Consider the following 19,074-nt stretch of genomic DNA (forward strand, 5'->3'; position numbering starts at 1 on the left):
GAGCTGGGCTTTCAGCCCGGTGTGCACCAGGCCCGAGTAACGATTGCCGTGTACAGCAATGAATATTTTACAGCAATAGATACTCCCGCTCAGAGAAACCCCGAAACCATTACCAGAGGTACGGAGGCAGGTCAGCCGCTGGCGTTGGAGAGAGCTGCCAGCTACAACTCCATTAGCCTTTCCAGCTGTGGGATGATGTTTGTTACATGGTGGAAAGGTAGTGGGACATATTGAAGAGCAGTCCAACTCTGAAAGGACTCGTGGGCGTCTGTGCTTCCAGACCCGCCGTAACGTCCACAGCCGATGCTCTCAGTTTACATCTTCAAAAGCTTTTCCTTTTTTTTTCTCCCTAATTGTTACTGGTTTCACAAAAGCCACGCGAGCAGGACTTTGCAAGTTGCCAGAGTCAGCGAAAAGCAGGCAGAACTTGGGGGGGAACAGCTTCATTAAGATAAACATGCTATTGTGAGAATTGTCTCCTTATTTTCTTGTTTGAACAGAATAATTATATGCCTGCAAGATGAAATCTTTACATGCAGGGTTCATCCCAAACGCCGAAGAGCGGGGGGGAAAAAAGAGGTGGGGGAAGGGAAGGAAAGAGAAAACAAAACAGAGACCACAGAAAACCAGAGGCGGGGGAAGATCTATCATGAAAGGTCCCAGATGGAATAAAATCAGTCCAAGCCGTTGTTTTTGACTCTCGCTATGCCTCTCAGAGTAAGTGCCTTAGCAATCACCTGCTTCCATTCACCAGGGAGAGAGGATTTGGGATTTTTCCAGAGGCAAAGGAGAAAGCTTTTAAAGGGCTGTAGCTGGTAGTGAAACTTGAGGTAGTTAGGGACGGACAGGTCCTTGTTGCACACAGTAGGTATAGCTTAAATGGGAAGATGGCTTCTAGCAGCCTGCCACGCAGAACTCACCTGTGCTCATTCATCAGGGGTTCTCCTGCCTACATCGTGTCCTCAGTCACCCCTGCACTGTCGTCAGTGAGGTATCAGGGGCGGGACAACAGGCAGGATTTGACCTTGCAATTGGAACTTAGTTAACAATTCTGTTGACACCCAAGAATGGATGAATCCAGCTCACTCTCCCAGAGCAGTATCAGTTCTGCAAGCTGAACAGGAGTAGCAGAGACTTGGTTTTGCCCCTAAAGCAATCAGCCGCGGCCTGTGAGAATACCCAGAGAGCAAATTCATTGAGGATCAAGGTGCTCTTTGACATAGACACTCTTCAGACCATATCCATAGTTTCAAGCCCTATGGAGGGCAGGATTAGAACTTAAAAAGGGTCTTAATAAGTTGGAAAATGGTCTGAAAACAAGGTGAAATTCATAAAGACAAATTCAAAGTACTACCATTAGGAAGGAAAAATAAAATGGGCAAATATAAAATGGGGAATAACTGGCTGGGCATCAGGGCTGCAGGAAAGGATCTGGGGGTTCTAGTGGAACACAAATTAAAAACACATCCCAGGGCAACGCTGCAGCGAAAAAAGGCAAGGGATGTATTAACAGGAATACTGTCTGTAAGACATGAGAGAGTTGCCCTGCTCTACTTGGCACAGGGGAGGCCTCAGCTGGAGTGCTGTGCCCCGTTTCAGGCACCATCTTTAAGAAAGATGTCGACAAATTGGAGAGAGTCCAGAGAAGAGCAACAAAAAATGATAAAATGTTTAGAAAACCTGACCTACAGGGACAGGATGAAAGAATTGGCCATGTTTAGTCTAGAGATGAGAAGGCTGACAGGGAGAGGAGACCTGATCATCTCCAGCTATACTAAGGGCCGTTACGAAGAGGACAACAACCATTTGTTCTGCATGTCCACCAAGGCTAGGATGAGAAGGAATCGGCTTAGTCTGCAGCAAGGCGGATTTCGGTATTAAGGAAAACGTCTAGCTCTAAGGGTAGCTAAGCACTGGAACAAGTTATCTAGGGGTGTTATGGAACCCCCGTAGTTGGAGGTGTTTAAGAACTGGCGAGACAAACACCTGTCAGGGATGTTCTATGTTTGCTTAATCCAGCCTCTGCATGACGAGATGGACTAGGTGACCTTTGAGGTCCCTTCCAGACCTATGTATAATTCTTATGATTCTGATTACAAATTAATGCCGAAGAGCATCAAATCCTGCACCAATGCCTTCGGGGCAGAGAAGAGGCCATCCCTGGGCTGTAATGGGTGCCATCATGCTGTTGTGTAATAATCCACCAGGGTGATGGGACAAGTGATTTCGCCATTTGAAGCTGTAGCAGGCAAGTCATGTTGGCAGAGGCCCCACCCACAGTAGAATTTTGGGGTCAGGACCTGGGGTTAGCTACTGCACCCATGGGGAAAGCATCCTGGCATTGCGGCTAGGGAACTAAAGTAAGAGACTCTGCATTCCAAATTGGTAAGAGGGATAGATTCTCAAATACATACACATAACATGTGGTTAACCTGTCGAACTCATTGCCACACATAGGGAAAGCGCTTAGCGGGACTACAAAGCAGATTCGTTCAAGCTTTCTGGGAGCCAGAAGAGACCCTAGTTATACTAACTAGGATAAACATTCATAGAGGGGTGGCAACCCTCCTGCTTCATGACAAAAGCAACAAGAGAGGGTTAGGAAGGCATTTCTCCCTGGGGATGTTATGGTATTCATTGTCCGTTCTGGGCATGCTACACCATCCTCGGAAGTGTCTGGGGCTGGCTATTGTCAGACACAGGGCCCGATTCTCAGTTACACTAAGGATCCTTTGCATGACTCTGACAGCATGAAGGGACCTTAAATTACATTTACACTAATTTTAAGTCCCCTTTCCACTGCCAGTGCGGCATCCGGCCCAGGGTACCAGACTAGACAGACCGTTGGTCCAATCAGGAATGGCAATTCTTCTACAATTCAGGAATCTCAGTTTTCCCTCTCCTCGGAAAGACCCGGGAACAGGTATTTCAACCCTTACAATGAAGATTGCCTGAGATATGCTTTTCAGTTTCTTCTTTTGTTTTGCTTTAACAGGTTATAATACAGATTAAAACAAGTTAAAGGATCTAATGATATAGGCCAAGATTTCCAACCAATAGGTGCGTCTCACTAAAGTCCATATTTCGGCATTTAACTATTGATATTCCAGCATGTTGAGCATCTATGCGGTTTTAACCGAAATCAATGGGAACTGCTAGGTGTTCAGTGCTTTGAAAATGCAGATGCCTAAATCAGGCTGAGATTTGCAAAGAAGACTAGGAGATTTGGACACATCTTCCAATAATGTCAATGACATGTTTATTTAAATCCCTTACGTGGCTTTGGGGACACACACACACACACAAATGATACACCTCTCAACTTTAGACACCCGTTTTTTAAGATCTTGGATACAATATTTACCTCCAAATTGATGAAAATATCTCTGGGTCTGTTGAAGCAGAGGGGGCTGGACAGAGCCAAGCAGGAAATGGTTTTCCCATCCTGCAGGAATTTGAGATATTGAAACTTTTCTCCCTTACCCCCCAAATCATGACAAAAAAGTTTGAAGTCTCAAAACATTTTGTTGTGAATTTGACCTTTTTTAATTGTAACCTTTTAGCATAAGGGAACTACAATTGCAAAATGAAAAGCTGTTTCAGACCAAAGAGAATGAAACTTTTCATTTTGAAAATCTCAAAAACGGGATGTTTCAACAATTTCAAAATGTTTTTCAAACACTTTTTGAATCTGGAGATTCCTCAAACCTGCCCATTTCCCAGAAACTATTTCAGTTTTGATAAATCAGTGTTTTCCAATGAAAAAACATGTTGTTGGAAAATTCCCAGCCAGCTCGAAAGCTGGCTAGATTAGCTGCTTGGCTGGGATCAGGCGAGTCGTTCAAAAGCATCAGACTGATTGGAAGAACCTCTTTAACATAGCCAAGAGCAGAGAAGTGCCCGTAACTATGGGTGAGCCATCAGGCTAATTGTAAACACCCCACTTAGTTGTGGTGGAAGGTCAGACTAAATGAAAAAAGGGTTCCCCAATTTCAGGCAGGAGGCACCAGTGACTTCAGTTATGTTTGAATCATGTTCCATTGGGCAACATCATTCATCGGTGACACTTAGAAAGGTGACTCATCCCAGGAGCAAAAGAGCAGCCCAGAGTAACATAGGCGGTTCCAGGGATGATGGCGAGCGCCCTAGACTAGCATCCCCAGGTGTATCACACAGTGGAACAAGCTATTGTGTGCAATCCCCAGTAGGGCCCCTCCTGCTCAGATGACACCTCTGCTTTAAGGAGAGAGAAGCAGAAGGGGCCTATTTCAGCTACTGCAGAACTTTCCTCAGCTGCATCCAGGATTTGCTGCTGAGCAAGTCATTTGTGGTGAGGGGGTGGGGGAGATCAGTACATTCCAGGCTAAAATTAGCCTCCGGATTCTATTTCACCCTCTCCCCAGTACTGCTGAATGGAAGAGATCAGGGCACGTTGCCGGAGCCCCCGCAGGAACACGTCACTGACGAGCTCAGCCCACGTAAAGCAGCGTCACATACAAAGCCTTCAACAGGGCAAGTGTAATCAGTCCTGGAGCCTCTCCCCTACGGGAGAGGAGAGAAGACTCGGCTGTAATTAATAAAGAGGAGAATCTCCACTGAGGCTTCTGGACTTAGACAGCTCTTTGGTTTGCTCCGGCTTCTGACGAACACTGCCTGGGTTGCCTAATGGCCCTGCACAGGGTCCCTCTAAGATCTGGCTTGGACTGAGCAGTCATGGGAAGTGCTGTCTGCTACACCTGCTGACCTCATCCCCTCACCCATCATTGTTAGCAGCGTGGTCAACATTTTATGGCATTCCAGGTTATTGCAAGGGATTGTGGGTAAACAAGTGTTGCCATTGGTCCAGCCACAAACTTCCCAGTAAGGTGAGACTGATGTTTGTAAGGTCCCCTGGGACACTCCAAGGAAAGTAAGGACAAACGTGTATTATTGCACAAGCATTGCCGATTGGGGCTAGTGAAATACCCACCCTGTTCTCCTGCCCACATACAGCAAGTACAGATAAGAACCCGGCTTCTCTAAAATCCAGCAATGTTCAGCAAATGCCCTAACAAGCATGCTGTAACTCGCCAGCAGTAATGAGATCCTCTGCCACAGCATCTATCCCTGTTACCCTTCCATTCTGTGTCATAGGCCAAACAAGTTCTACGGTCGACACAGGTCGGATGACACAGAGAGAGAATGCTCATGATCCAGAGAGCTTGGCTACAAACTGCGTTATACCCTGCAGCCCTAAAGGATGTGGAAGTCGGAGGGCCAGCCTCTCTCGGTTTAAAAAGAACTCCAGGATTCTGATTCAGAAGGTTTGTAACTTGCCCAGACTTGTCAGACACAAGCACAGGTGGTTGTCAGACTGATCTCGATCTATTCACCCCTCCCAGCGAGTACCCAGCCTTCCTCCTGTACACCCACAAGCTACTGAAATAGGATCGGAGCACCTGCATATGGCTGATGCCTTTGGGGCATCCTGAGAAATACCCGTTCCCCTGCCCTGGTAGAAGGAGTCATAGATTTAAGGTCAGAAAGGACCATTAGATCTCCTCGTGCATATCAAGGGCCATTACGTTTCACCCAGCTACCCCGGGGTGGAGCCCCATGACTTGTGTCCCTGTTTGGCTGAAGCGTTTGGCAGACGGTGCAGGCTGTCTCAGAGGTCAAGGAAGAAGTCAATCATTCTCTCCAAGCCTCCTCCCTCCCAGCCCTCTGCTTTATTTGGCATCTTCCTTTGATGCATCCAGTAGTGGAAAGGGCATTACTGGAGATGTGGGTCCTAGCGATGGTCACACCATACAGCAGATCTCATGTTCCAAATAAGAACTGTGAGCTCTCCCATGCCTCTGGAGGATCCTCCTTCATGCCATAACTCTGGTGGGAGTGCTGACTAGTGGTTAAGGCAAGGGACTGGGGTCAGATCTGGCTTCATTTCCCAGCTCTTGCTGAAGGACCATGGGCAAGCTACTTAACCTCTTTGTGTGTCATTTTCTCCATCTCTAAAGCTGGCCCAATACTGTCTCCCCAGGGGATTGCTGTGTATAAGGCGATGCTTTCTAGCTAGCATCAGAGGCTACGCATTGGCGATGGCTTCGTACCACCACCACGATCCTGGATTCAGATCAGTGTCTATCATAGGTAACAATTTTGCAAGGCTTGACACAGATAGGGGTGGGGACCTTGGTTTGCTTAACCATATAGTCAAATGAAGTTAGTTTCAAGAGCGTCCCTGTGGCCTCTGGATTCTGTGACTCTCCTGACGTTCCCCTGGGTAGATGCGGCTCCTTTACGATTCAGGCTGCATGCTGGTGAGAATTCTGAATGGACGAGAACTTGCCTTTCAAAGGCTGGTGAAGACGGCTGAGTCACCACTTTCTCCGCTGCCAAATAAGGACCCGTTTTTCTATATCTGTAATTATACGGTTGGGAGGGGCGGCAGCAGCTCACCCAGTACAAGGCAGAGTGTCGAGCGCGGTGCTCTGGGGAGCGGTAGTGATGGCAAGGACTATTTTGCCGGAAGTGTGATGTGCAGGAGGAACAACAGGCTTTGGAACTGGTGGCAAATGAAATCTCCCTGGCCTAGGGTTTTACTCCATGTGCTAATACTTCCCTCTACCATTGGTCTCATACCCAAATTAAGGGGAGAGCTTGGCTAGGAGTGAAAGGACTGAGTCCTAGGAAAGGACCATTGGTAAAGTATTTATGTCACTGGATCGATCCTAGCTTTGGCCAGGGGGTTGCAAGAGCTAACAGGCATCTGCTGGCCCGTGTGAACCATGTCACTGTCTCAGCAGTTCCCAGCCAGCAGGCTCAGCAGAGAGGTCATGGAGCGTGCATCACCCCCGCCCGTCACTCCTCAAAGTCACTGTGATGAGACGCTGATAGGGCAGTGTAGGGCAGGAAGCCCTGTTTTGTCCCTGACCTGGGGCTGAACAAAGGACTCCTGCTTGCTGTGTTATCAGGCCAGACCTGGAGTACTAACTTCACGCTGACAGAGAAATGACAAACATCCACCGGGAACTGGCCAGTGCGCTTCTCTCGCTGCTGGATTAATGCTCGAGAGGAAGCTTGTCTTGTGTAGCAGAATCATTATTATCCTCCCTCCAGAGTTTTGGGTCCCAGTCATATCCCAAACAAGAGGTGCCAATTTTCTGGATCTGACCAGCTGCAACCCATAGCAGAGGAGAATCTAACAAGGAGAGTGAATCTCATGCCAATGGCACCATTTAGTGCCCAAATCCCTGAGCCCTAAACCCAAACCAGGTGCAAGCATGCCTTCCTCTGCCTGTCTAGAGTCACAGTACACTATGAGCCATCACTATACAGAAGGGGAGTCATTCTATGTGTCTAGGCAGTCATACCGCGTCCGTCATTGTATCAGCAGGTACATTTAAAACACAGACACCCCAAAGCCTGCCAAACCAAGCACTCCACTGCACACACAATTCTCCCCTGGTGAGCTGAGAAACTGAGCCACGCGACAATGTCAATCTGTACAGTGCTTCATGCATGACTAGAAGGTGCTCAAACAGGATGGTGATGAGGGAGGCACCAGAACCTATACAGGACAGACTAGAATCTGAATCTCTTTACATAGGAAGAGTTAGCACGTCACTAAACGCACCGCCCTCAGACAGCATCAAATGGGGGGACAAAGAGAAAAGGTGAGGGAAGTAGAGTGAAAAAGAAAAGTGAAAATGTGGAAGTGGTAGGAGGTGACAAGAGTAGACACAATATAAATTAAACTAACGGGCATGACATTTAGATCTCCCAGGGACGGCACCTTCAGAAACAACAGAGTGAAAATAGATGAGAGAGAGAGTTCCAACACTGCGTTCTCAGATGGCCACTCTCAGTGGTAATCATGGTAATTGCACACACAAATCAGGCAAACAATTATGAATACGTTTTTCAAAATCAAGCCCCGTTTGTGTTACTCTTGCAATAGTTTCCAAATTCAAATACAGAACAGTTTAGTCATCAGAAACCAAAAAATGCTGCAGAACACACTGAACATAAAAGAGAAACAGCTCTTCCCCACCGACCTCCCCTTCCAGAACCAATTCCCTGGAAGTTTTGAAAGAGACTCACATTTCTACTGGCACGATCCAGAAAACTTTGGTTTAAAGAGCTTCTTGGGCTTGTTTAAAACAAAATTATACAGAGGTTAAAATGGGAATGTACAAGGGAATATTTCCAGTCCCCTTAAAGAGATATGATCAGGCTACAAACATTATTAACATTTACCATCCTTATTTGTCAGACCTGTTCTATAATTACCACTGAAGTGTTTTACAGTGAAAACCACGTTTTCACCATTCAGAGCGCTCACATACTGCAATTCATGTAGCTGAAACAATTAAAATATGGTCCATCTCATTTCTTTTGATAGGCCCTGATTTAGCAAAACACTGAAGCACGTGCTTAAAATTAAGTGCTTTGCTAATCAAGACCATAGTCCATTTCACCCATGTACTAGTATCATGCTGAAAATTGTGCAGGGCCAGGTTTGAACCTCAAACAAAACCTGTTTGCACTGAAACATTTACAAAGAAAAAGCTCCCAGATATATTTCCATTAATATTTGATGCATATATTTCTTTATCCCACCACAAAAAACCATCACTTTGAGCCTACCGTGTCCTATAAATTATATTGGTTTTGGTGCAGTGTTAGAATCTTTCATTGAACAGGAAATGTTTCGTAAGAAAGGGAACTATCCAGAGCTCCACCAGTGCTGTATCAGAGTTATGGTGCGGGAGGGAATATCTTTTATTGGACCAACTTCGGTTGGTGAGAGACCAGCTTCTGAGCCGCACAGAGCTCTTCTTTGTCTTCCTAATGTCCTGGGACGGACATGGCTACAACTACACTGCAGACTACAGCAGAGTTGTCAGATTGCCACTTGCAATCCTCCCAGAGCTTTCTCACTCTTACAAAGCAATTGCCTTAGAGACAGCCTGCATATTCTCGGTCAAGCTGCACTTCTAGGGAACCTTACTGAAAATTAAACACCTTTTTGCTTGAGGTTTGCAAGGCTTGGACTATTTACCACAGACCCCTGGTTTCCCAAAATGTCTCTTAAAGCAAGACTCAGACCGATCTGCCCCACTTTAAGACCTTTCCCAACTGCGCTAAAAACCTAAAGCCCCAACCCAAGCGGTCAACTTCATTGGTCAGAATCAGAATAAAAAATTAAACTTGCACAGCAACTTCCATCAGCACTCTCCACACGCTCTCCCAGCATGACGTTAGTCTCACGACCGCCTGGCCAACTGCGCATGATTAGGTCCATTTTCCGATGGGGCAGTGGAAGCAGGGGGGGTGGGGATGAAGTGACCTGCTCAAGGTCACACAATGAGTCTGTGGCACAGGCAGTGCCAGAACCCAGCTCTCCTGATTCCCAGCCCAGCCCCTTAACCACAAGGCCTCTAAGACAGCCCTGGTTAGAAGGAATTAAGCCAGACTGGACAAAAGACAAAACCTTGGCTAGATGCACATTCCGATCAGCTTCTGCATCCCCAGAGAACTCACCCCTTTTCTAGTGGCCACCTCAGGATTGCCACCCCCCTCTCATGACTTGACTACATGTGTGCCTGAGGTCCTGTCCACATGCAGTCTGGGCTCTGATGTAATTACATGGGTGTAGAACCTGACGGCGTGCTCTTGGTGCACCCCCCCAGCATGAGCACTGGGGGTGGGTAAATTTCAATGTTCATTGCTCTCTGTATTGACCTATTATTTTGTGGTAATGAGGAAGTTGGCAACCTGAGCGCCCTGGTGGAGACTCTCTTTCGCTGAGGGCAGAAAGAATTCAGCAACGAGGAGCACATTTCCCTGACGCCTTTCGGCTCCAGCTAACATCACAGCACCTCAGAGAGAGCGGGACACACTTTATACCCATTTTGCAGATGGGAGGGATTTCCAGGGGTCACTTGGCCAAGGTGAGGCACTGAATCAGTGTGAGGGGAACAGGGAGGCTTGCTCCTGGGCTGGAGAGCTTGGAGCTAAGCCAGCCCTTACTCCGGAGGAGCCCCCCGGGGGGGGAGTCAGGTGATTCCAATTAAAAGGCACCAGGAAGGGGTGGAGTGGGGAGAGCAGCCTGGCAGGGAACTGGGGAAGTTCAGGAACGGAGAGACTGTGCGGAGCTGGGGCTGGTGGGAGGAATGGCTCTGAGGAGCGAGGCTGAGAGTTAATGAAGGGAAGAGGAGCTGCAAGACGCTATGTTTCTTTTGGAGTTTTCATTTTTGACAAACTCTGCTGCCCGCCAGAGGGGAACAGCTGAAGGGCGAATGGACGGATCTGAGCTTAGAAGGTCACTGGAGACTGAGTTCTTACGGGGGGCTGAGTGAAGGGGAAATAGAGGCAGAAGGGCCACATGGGGGTGTTCGGGCGGCAGTAAGCGGCCACGGAGCTACAATGAGAGCCAATAAGACGACCCAGGAGTCCGAACCGCCAGTTCCCATCCACCACCACTAGACCACATTCCTTCCCTGGACCGAGAGAGTCATTCAAGTTAGAGGGAAGCCAAAGAAAGTGGGTTCAGCCCATTTCTCTGCAGTGTGCCAAGCTCCTAGGCTGTCTCCAAAGCCATGTCCACCAAGAGGACTGCTCACTCTCTACTAGAAATGAGGCTCTGGGTCTATCACCCAACATTCCTGCAGTTTCTTGCACATGATCTAGTGAGCAGGATGTCCCAGAATTAATCCGAAAGGACTCAGGCAGCAGGAGAAATTCTGGTTACAAATGAGATACAGGACTCGTCAGTTAACAGACAAACATGTGCTCAGCCGATTGCAACTGCAGCCTCCAGCTTCCCTCTCCACTGCTTAATCCCAGTGGCATCCTACCAGCCAAATGAATGTCGTCCATAAATAATAGAGATACTCTGCCTTTCTCCCCTCTACAGTCACGTGCCTGCCGTCCGTACTGGAGCGAGAGACGCACACTGGGAGGCTGTTCTCTGAGCTCTGCACACAATTAGCTGGGGGAGGGGTAGCAGAGAAACAGAGCTGCCACATCCAGACTGTGCAAGGAAAAGAACTGACGACCCCTCCCCAGCCACGCTGGGACTTATGCAGAGGGTCAGGTTTGGTGAACTCCATCCTCCAATTCCAGCCACCCTCTTACCAGGTGAGCCCTGCCAGCCCCTCCTCCCTACCTGAAATACCTGTAGGGATGGGTATATTACGAGGCCACAGGGCGTGGTAGGGGGACGATGATCTGCAGCTTTCCCAGCTCCCCAGTGACCTCCGATCACAGTCACCAAACACACGGCCACGGGCTGCGTTTGTGAATACACGGACCGCGGACCCAAGGCCCAAGTCCGGGGGAGGTGTTTGAGGTCCCACATGGATGCTTCACTGCGCTAGCCTTTTGCATCTATCTACAATCCCCTCCCAGTTTCCACGTGAAACCATCAAGCTGCCATTGTCCGTCTGCTGAGACTATGGGAGAACTCCCCCTCCAGCCCAGCACACGCAACCTCCCAGCACTGCTGGGCAATGCGTGCTTCGACTGGCAACCTGCCACCCTTTGGCCTCGGTCTGCTCTGTGTCGGTTCCTTTGCTGGCTGAGTTTCTCTCACCCCTTGCCATCTTAGGGCTAATTTAGGGTATGTCTACACTATGGGATTCATCCGAATTTAGATAATTCGAATTTGGGAAACAGGTTGTATAAATTCGATTGTGTGTGGCCACACTAAGCACCTTAATTCGGTTTTTAACCACATTAATTCGGTGGTGTGCGGCCACACTACCCCATTAATTTAAACACAGTAATTCGGTGGTGTGCGGCCACACTAACCCTAATTCGAATTAACAAAATCGATTTAGGCGCTACTCCGCTCGTCGAGGTGGAGTACAGAAATCAATTTTAAGTGCCCTTTAATTCGAATTAACTGGCTCTGTAGTGTGGACGGGTGAAGGGTTAATTCGGATTAACGCAGCTAAATCCGAATTAAAGTCGTAGTGTAGACCAGGCCTTAGACGGTAACCTCCCACGGCAGAGAGCCATCAGCTGTGTCTGTTAGCTCCACACATGGAGGCATCTGAATCTAGGGGATAGAGGGGGGTGGGACCGGGAGTGGGTTCTGCTCCCCACTCTGCTACTGATGCAGCATGTGACTATAGTCAAGTCACTTGCCTCTCATTTCTCATCAATAAAATGGAGACAATATTACCCTCCTGCGGCCCGTGGCTGGAAAGAGCTCTACGGGTGCTAGGTGTCATTACACAGACTGGAGTCACTGGAGTCAGTCTCCAGGGCAGAGCGCGGATGATGGAAATTATTAACCCTTCCCTGATTCTGGGGGAGGCTATCCCTCTCCCCTCTGAAACATTTCATGGCGAGAGCTCTGCTCAGTTCTCTTCCCCAGGGCACTAGACACAAGCAAGGCTAGAGAGCTGGGCTGCATTTTCCCATCCAAATAGTTTTCCCACAGAAACCGTACTCAGGTTCTAAGCTCTTTTGGGTAGGGCTGTCTTTCTCTTCTGTGTTGTAGAGCGCCTAGCGCACCACAACCCTGGCACATGGCTGGGTCTCCTGGATACTATGAGCATACAAATAAATATGGATAATAAAAGGGCTATTCAACAAAAACAACATTGACACTAAACATATTTTCATCAAAAAATTCCATGTTTGGGGGCTTTTTTAAACACAAACACAAACCATTTTCAAAATGAAAAACTTTGTTTTCATCAATTTTTGCAGGGAAAAGAAATGATTTCCTACCCTACGCTAGAGGGCTAAAGCCTAGGATTCACCATGGAGGGCGATGCTCACCATGCCAGTGACCTATCTGAGGACTAACACAGCACAGGACTGATCTGAAGCATATGAATTGTGTGGTGTTAAGTTCCCAAATAACTGTTTTCAGCAAGAGCCAGATATGCCAAACAGACATCATCTCCATTCACAAAACCACCGCATCCGGCTTTCTACAAGAAAACATTGACAAGGTTCCATACAGAGCAGATGGGGTTGCTGCTTTTTCATTTAAAAATAATAATGGCAAAGCCTTCATCACGAAGGCCGCCACAAACTCAGAGAGCGGGCAACACACAAAAGCACAGAGAAAAGCAAGCTGAGCTTCTGTGGACTGTCTAGAAAAGGGAAAATCCAGTATCACCGCTGCTGTGATTCATCACCCATTTACCAAGAGCACCTGAGCACGGAAGCAGCCAATTTAGCCCAACCCAAGTATTCACAAGTTTGCTGGAGCAACTGATCAAATATTTACAAAAATCGCACAGAGGTGACACAGAACAAGAAACCCAGTAGAACTCTGCTCTTAAAAGTACCAGTTAAGACCCTGAGCCCCACTGGCACCTGATGTAATGCAATTAGGGCAGATCTCAAGGCCATTTTTAACCATCAAGAAGCATGGAATTAAAATGCTGGGGTAAAGAGAGGCCATATCGACAGGGACAGGAGATGCACTGAGCTGAGACCCATAAACTGGCACACAGCTTTGTATTTGGGCCAGGTGGGATCACGCTGCACAGTTCTTGTCTGGATCAAACCTCTGCATGGTTCAGGGGGCTGGGGGTCCATCCCATCCCCAGGATATTTTCTGTGTCAGGAATTCTCAGGAGGACAGAGGAAATGGGGGTGAAAATTAATTGAAACGCAGAGATTTGAACCAAGTGGCGATGGCGTGACGCCTGATGCTGTGTCAAGGAAACGTGATGGGTGGTGCTGTGGTTACGTACGCTGTGTCAATAGGGAACATGGTTGGTTCTTTGCATACATGAGAATAGGGCATGTGGGTGGTTGTGTTTTCTCATTTCCTTTTGAAGGCACTGTCCAATCACAATACTGGGCAGTGGGCACCCTACAAGAGCCTATTATGCCCCTGAGTTTCCTAGGTCACTGTACCATAGACCTTCACCTCGTGCCTTATCCCGGTGATCATGGACAAAGAGGAAATCCAGTGGCTGAGGCTGGATTGTTTGCCGGGGAGAGGAGACGGGAACTGACTGGACTCTTTAATTGATCATTTCCAGACAGACATTCTAATTTTCTTTCGAAGAGGGAGAAGTTCTGTGAAGAGTGTGCCAGTGTTACTCGGGGAGGGGACTCTGACACACACATTAAACCTTCGCTCTTTTTTTAAATGAAGTTTTTTGTTTAGGAATTTCCCTGGTTTTTAAATGAGCCTGGTATGTTTCAGTCAAGTTGGTGTATGCTAAAGTAATGGGAAGGGAGCCTTGATCAAAAGACCTGGGGAGACCAAACATGGCAGAGTTCCTCCTCCCAAAGACTTACTCAAGTCCAGGCTGGGTGGCAAGGAGGGTTAGACCTGGGTGGAAAATGGGGTTTTTGGAGAAGACTTTTATCCATATGGAAATCGCAGCATTTAGAGTGTTTATGACTAGAAAATCTAACATTTGACATTTTTAATAAAAGTCACTCCCTTCCTCTGGCCCTGTATTCCTCCCCTGGTGCTCTGACACCCCACCCCATCCTTCATTTCTCCCCCACCTCCCTGCATCCCTTCTCCACATCACCCATGTAATCTCCATCCCCGCTCTGTACCCTATCCCTCTGCCTTAAAACACCCCATCCAGGACTCCCCTTGATTCACCCATACCCTCATGTCCATCTCCATGTCCCTTCTGTGCTCCCCAATACCCACCTTTTCCTCTCCATATCCCATCCTCCCATTATGTCTCCCCCAGAAGTCCCTAATGACTCCCCCAATCTCATACAATCAGATGAGCCCAAGTGGCAAGACCATCTACAACAGCGCTGATCACCCGTAATGATTTTACATTTAACAACAAGCACTTTGTTCAAACCATGGGGACAGCTATGGGTACTATGGGGGAGGGATAGCTCAGTAGTTTGAGCACTGGCCTGCTAAACCCAGAGTTGTGAGTTCAATCCTTGAGGGGGCCAGTTAGGGATCTGGGGCAAAATCAGTACTTGGTCCTCCTAGTGAAGGCAGGGGGCTGCACTCAATGACCTTTCGGGGTCCCTTCCAGCTCTATGAGATAGGTATATCTCCATATATATATATATATATATATATATATACACTAATGCACCAACCTCTTCATGGCCACCTTGAGGAAGAATTTCTGGACAAATGCACCATGAAACCATTGATATACCTCAGAAGCATGGATGATATTTTCACCCTCTGGACAGACAGCTTAAACTCCCTCATAGAGAGCCACCACAACCTCAAAACCACCACCCATCCATCAAACTCTGTTCCACCTTGTACTGAGCTGCGACACTCAGAGCACCTTTCCCAGACCTGAAGCAGAGCTCTGTGTGGCTCGAAAGATTGTCTCTCTGCCCAATAGAAGTTGGTCCAATAAAAGATATTACCTCACCCAGCTTGTCTCTGCCTGGGAAAGGCATTTGAAGGACCATCATAGAGGGAAATCAAGATTGCAGTCTAGGGCCATTGACTTTCAATGACGATTAACTACTGGCCCACTTCCATGGACTTTCTGCACAGGGGCCCACGGGAGGGGATAGGGCACACACCTGACCAGGTGTAACAGGGTGTCTTGCCCCATGGGCTGGAGAGTCTGGGTCTAAGCCTACCCTGATTATAGAATGAGCCTTTCCTGAGAGGAATCAGGGGATTCCAGGAGCAGGAAGTTGCAGACCAAAGAAGGGGAGAAACTCGGGAACCTGCAGGGAGTGAGAAAGACTCCCAGTCTCTAGAGAGTTGAGTAGAGGGAGCCAGGAGGCTGAGGTCTAGCCAGGTAAAGCCTGGTGGTGACTAAATTCTGACCCAGCTCTGGGAAAGAGGCCTGGGAACTCCCTACCTAAGGGGAGAGAGACACTGAACTGGGGTTGAGGCCTGGAGGGCCAGTGTGTACCCAGAAGACTAAATAAATTGGCCCTCCGGAAGGGGAGTGATTTCACGACCTTTGGACTGAGTACGTTATTAAGGGGCCCAGAAGACGGGGAAACAGAAGCAGGACACTGTAGTGTGATCCTAGGCCACAAGGGGGCACACAGGCGGTGGCTGGCCCTATTACACCAGGTGATGGGGAACTTCACAGTTTGCACTGAGAGTTTGGGCACCTGGCTCATAGACGGGGACCTTATTCAAGACTACAGCCCTGCTCTGAACGGGGAGCCAACCACAGCCACACACATAGGAAGGGCTTGCAGGGGGAACCCGCCCAGCCTGAAACCCTGACAAACCTCGGACTCACAGGAACAACGGACTCCGAGACGTACCTCTGGCCTTTTGTGATTTTCAAAGATCTGTAACTCTCAAGGGCTTTATGAGTAAAATGACTGGTTAAGAAGTTCCTCTGCCCAGCCTGTGTTCTTTGCTTTCCTGCCACGCTGTCCCCAGGGGTTAAATGAGGGAGCAATAGCTGAGGTGCAGCTCCAAGGGAGTGTGTACAAAGTGACAGGGGGGAGTCAGGAAGGCTCAGACACTGGTTTAGGGGCTGGGGCAGTTGGCTGGAGATGGCCCAGCTGCCCACATCCTAAGGAAGGGTGGCCGGCTACAGGTCTGAGCCCAGGAGTGTGCTCTAGCATCCCAGAGCTAGAGCCAGTGACTAGGACTTTACCCAGACCCAGGTGGATTGAGAGCAGGTTTGGGGGCCTCTCGTGGGACTAGCTGTAACAAGGGATTGCAGCCAGCAGGGGTTTCTCCAGTGAGTGACCCCAGTCACTAGCAAGTGTGATCTAGCCACAAATCTGGTGACAGTCCGCTGAGGTTCTGAACCAGTTTGTAATAAGCGCCAGCTGGGAACTTCCAGTCGTGTTCCAGGAAGGCAGACACTTCTACGTGCTAATCCTGGTTCTGACACAGAGTTGATGAACGACCTTGGTTAAGTCACTTCATCTCAATGTCTTTAAAATGGGCGAAATATTTCATGCCCCACTGTGGGATTAATTAGCTAGTGTCTGCCCAGCACTTTTCAAGATGCAAAGCCTTATTATCAGCTTGAGAACTATTACTGACCGACTGATGCACCAGAGAAAGTTTTAAGGTTAAGTGGAAGTGAGGCTAGTTAATGTGCATTAAAGCAGGAAGAGGGGACTAAGAAGTGAACAAATAATTTTTTTTAAGTGTCTTTTGAGAAAGAAAAAAGGACTGATTTGTCTATTCTTTTCCCCAAACCAGACAGAGCCATGTAAAACAAATACAAGGATGGAGATAATCCAGAGATTGGATCCTGGAAGCGTTAACTGCTGAATTCTGGAAAACAAAACCATGATAATGACTCACACTGAGCCTGTGGGTGGCTCATCACAAAATTAGCAGCAGCTTCCATGCTCCCAGCTGAGATTGGCTTGGCTGGGTTGTTTTCACAGATCTCCAGGACTGCAATTTAGCACATGCAGATAGACCCAGCAGCCAATCACAGCCACAATACTGGAAAGGCATACACATGCCATTTAGAAAAATGCTTTGCCATACAAAACGTGATTACCAGCTTCCACACCGTTTTGGGCTATGGGAAGAGAGGTTATTTTTATTATTAAACGTTACACATCTCCTTTCCTCCAAGGTGAAGAATCTATTTCAAGGCCTTTCAAGCAAACATCTATTCATACAATTGAAAGCTTTGTGTACTATCATGGCATAAGCAACCTGATCTGCCGTTTGGAGCCCACTGGACTTTTCATGATGCTTGTGCCATCTGGTTTTGTAGTTTCAGTCTCTCAAATTGACTGACCAGCATACAAGAAAATCTTCAGTTTTTGTGGGGAAAGGGGTCACACATTTCAGTGGGCTAGAGACAATAGACACAGAGTTTCAGAATGCTCTAAATCCAAGATTCAGAAAAGTAATTAGGAACATGCTTAACTTTAATGGGATTACTCACATGATTAAGCAAGTGCTTTGCTGAATTGACACCTAACTCCAGAAAAAAACAAAACCAACCCTCTGCCATATAGTGGCCAAGAAATCTATGCACAGCATTTAAATTGGTCACCTCCAGAGTTAAATAAGAAAACAAGTGATAAGAGTTTTTTTTAAAAGAGCTGGTTCCCTGTCAAACAGATTTTAAAATCCCCGATTTTATATATACACTTATGAGGCTATGTCTACCCTAGGAGCACTTCACTAGTACAGGGACACCAATATACTGCTCTAGTGTGGGTACTGCTATGCCAGCAAAGCTGTACTATCTACCAATATAGTAAAACCACACCCCCCATGAGTGATATCAGGGATACCGGTCAAAGTGCCGTTTTGCTGGTGTAACTATGTCTACCCGAGGGGCTTCTGCCAGCACAGCTTGTTGATCAGGTATCGCACCTCTTCACATCCCAGACTGGCCGAGCTATGCCAGAAGACGTATGCAGCATACAGCTGGCCTGAGCCTGGGTTATTTTTCCAAGTCGGGATAAACAAAATCTGACCACAGCATTTTGTGTAGATCTGATTGTGTATCAGAGCGGCTCAGAAAGCAGGAGACGTTTTACATTACATTGTAAGTGAGAGGTTTTGGTCAACGTTTTCCAAGCAGCCCTGTCACTTATACCCCAGCACAGGTGCACATGGCATTTAGAACACAAACAAAGGACAAGGTCCCTTCACTTCTCCGTCATCTAGTTTGGGGATTATTTTCCCTGGCAAAGCCCTTGAGAGCTACAGATGGAAAGTTCTATAGAAAGAGCCAGGTACTATTATTCCTTCAAAGAACAAGGTATCTACAACCTCGGTTCAAGCTGGTCAGAAAAATTCAGACTAAACATTTTTTCATCTGAATTCGCCGTTTCGTTACAATTGAAATGTTTCACGGAGATGGTTCGATTTGACCAAATGCCAGTGGTATCCTGCCTGCCGGGCAGGTGTCAAAACACAGCGGGCTTCTGGGGAAGCAAGGCTGCCTGGTCATCGCTCTTCCAAAGCAAGGGCTCAAGGGGATCTAGCAGACAGCTGAGGGTGGCCTTGGGTGGCTACTCTCCAGGGATGGCAGTGCTTAGTTTAACTGGGTGTTTTCAAATAATGCAAGGAGCCTAACCAGCAGCAATGAAGAAGAAAATCCAATAATTTAGGTAGCCAATGGAAACAGACATGAGACCCAGGGCTTTAAACTAGCAACACGCAGTATACGTTTTAACACCACTGAGCTACGTGGC

The 19,074-nt window shown here is 47.7% G+C and overlaps 1 protein-coding gene across 1 annotated transcript in view; it reads right to left on the minus strand.

The window, feature by feature from the left end:
* The window catches only part of FGF12 (fibroblast growth factor 12), a 283,489-nt gene that overhangs the window by 137,949 nt on the left and 126,466 nt on the right, over positions 1 to 19,074 (minus strand). The gene's annotated exons all lie outside the window — the stretch shown is intronic.

This window comes from Terrapene carolina, unplaced genomic scaffold (genome assembly GCF_002925995.2).
Source record: "Terrapene carolina triunguis isolate 2854851 unplaced genomic scaffold, T_m_triunguis-2.0 Scaffold88, whole genome shotgun sequence".
Lineage (NCBI taxonomy): Eukaryota > Metazoa > Chordata > Testudines > Emydidae > Terrapene > Terrapene triunguis.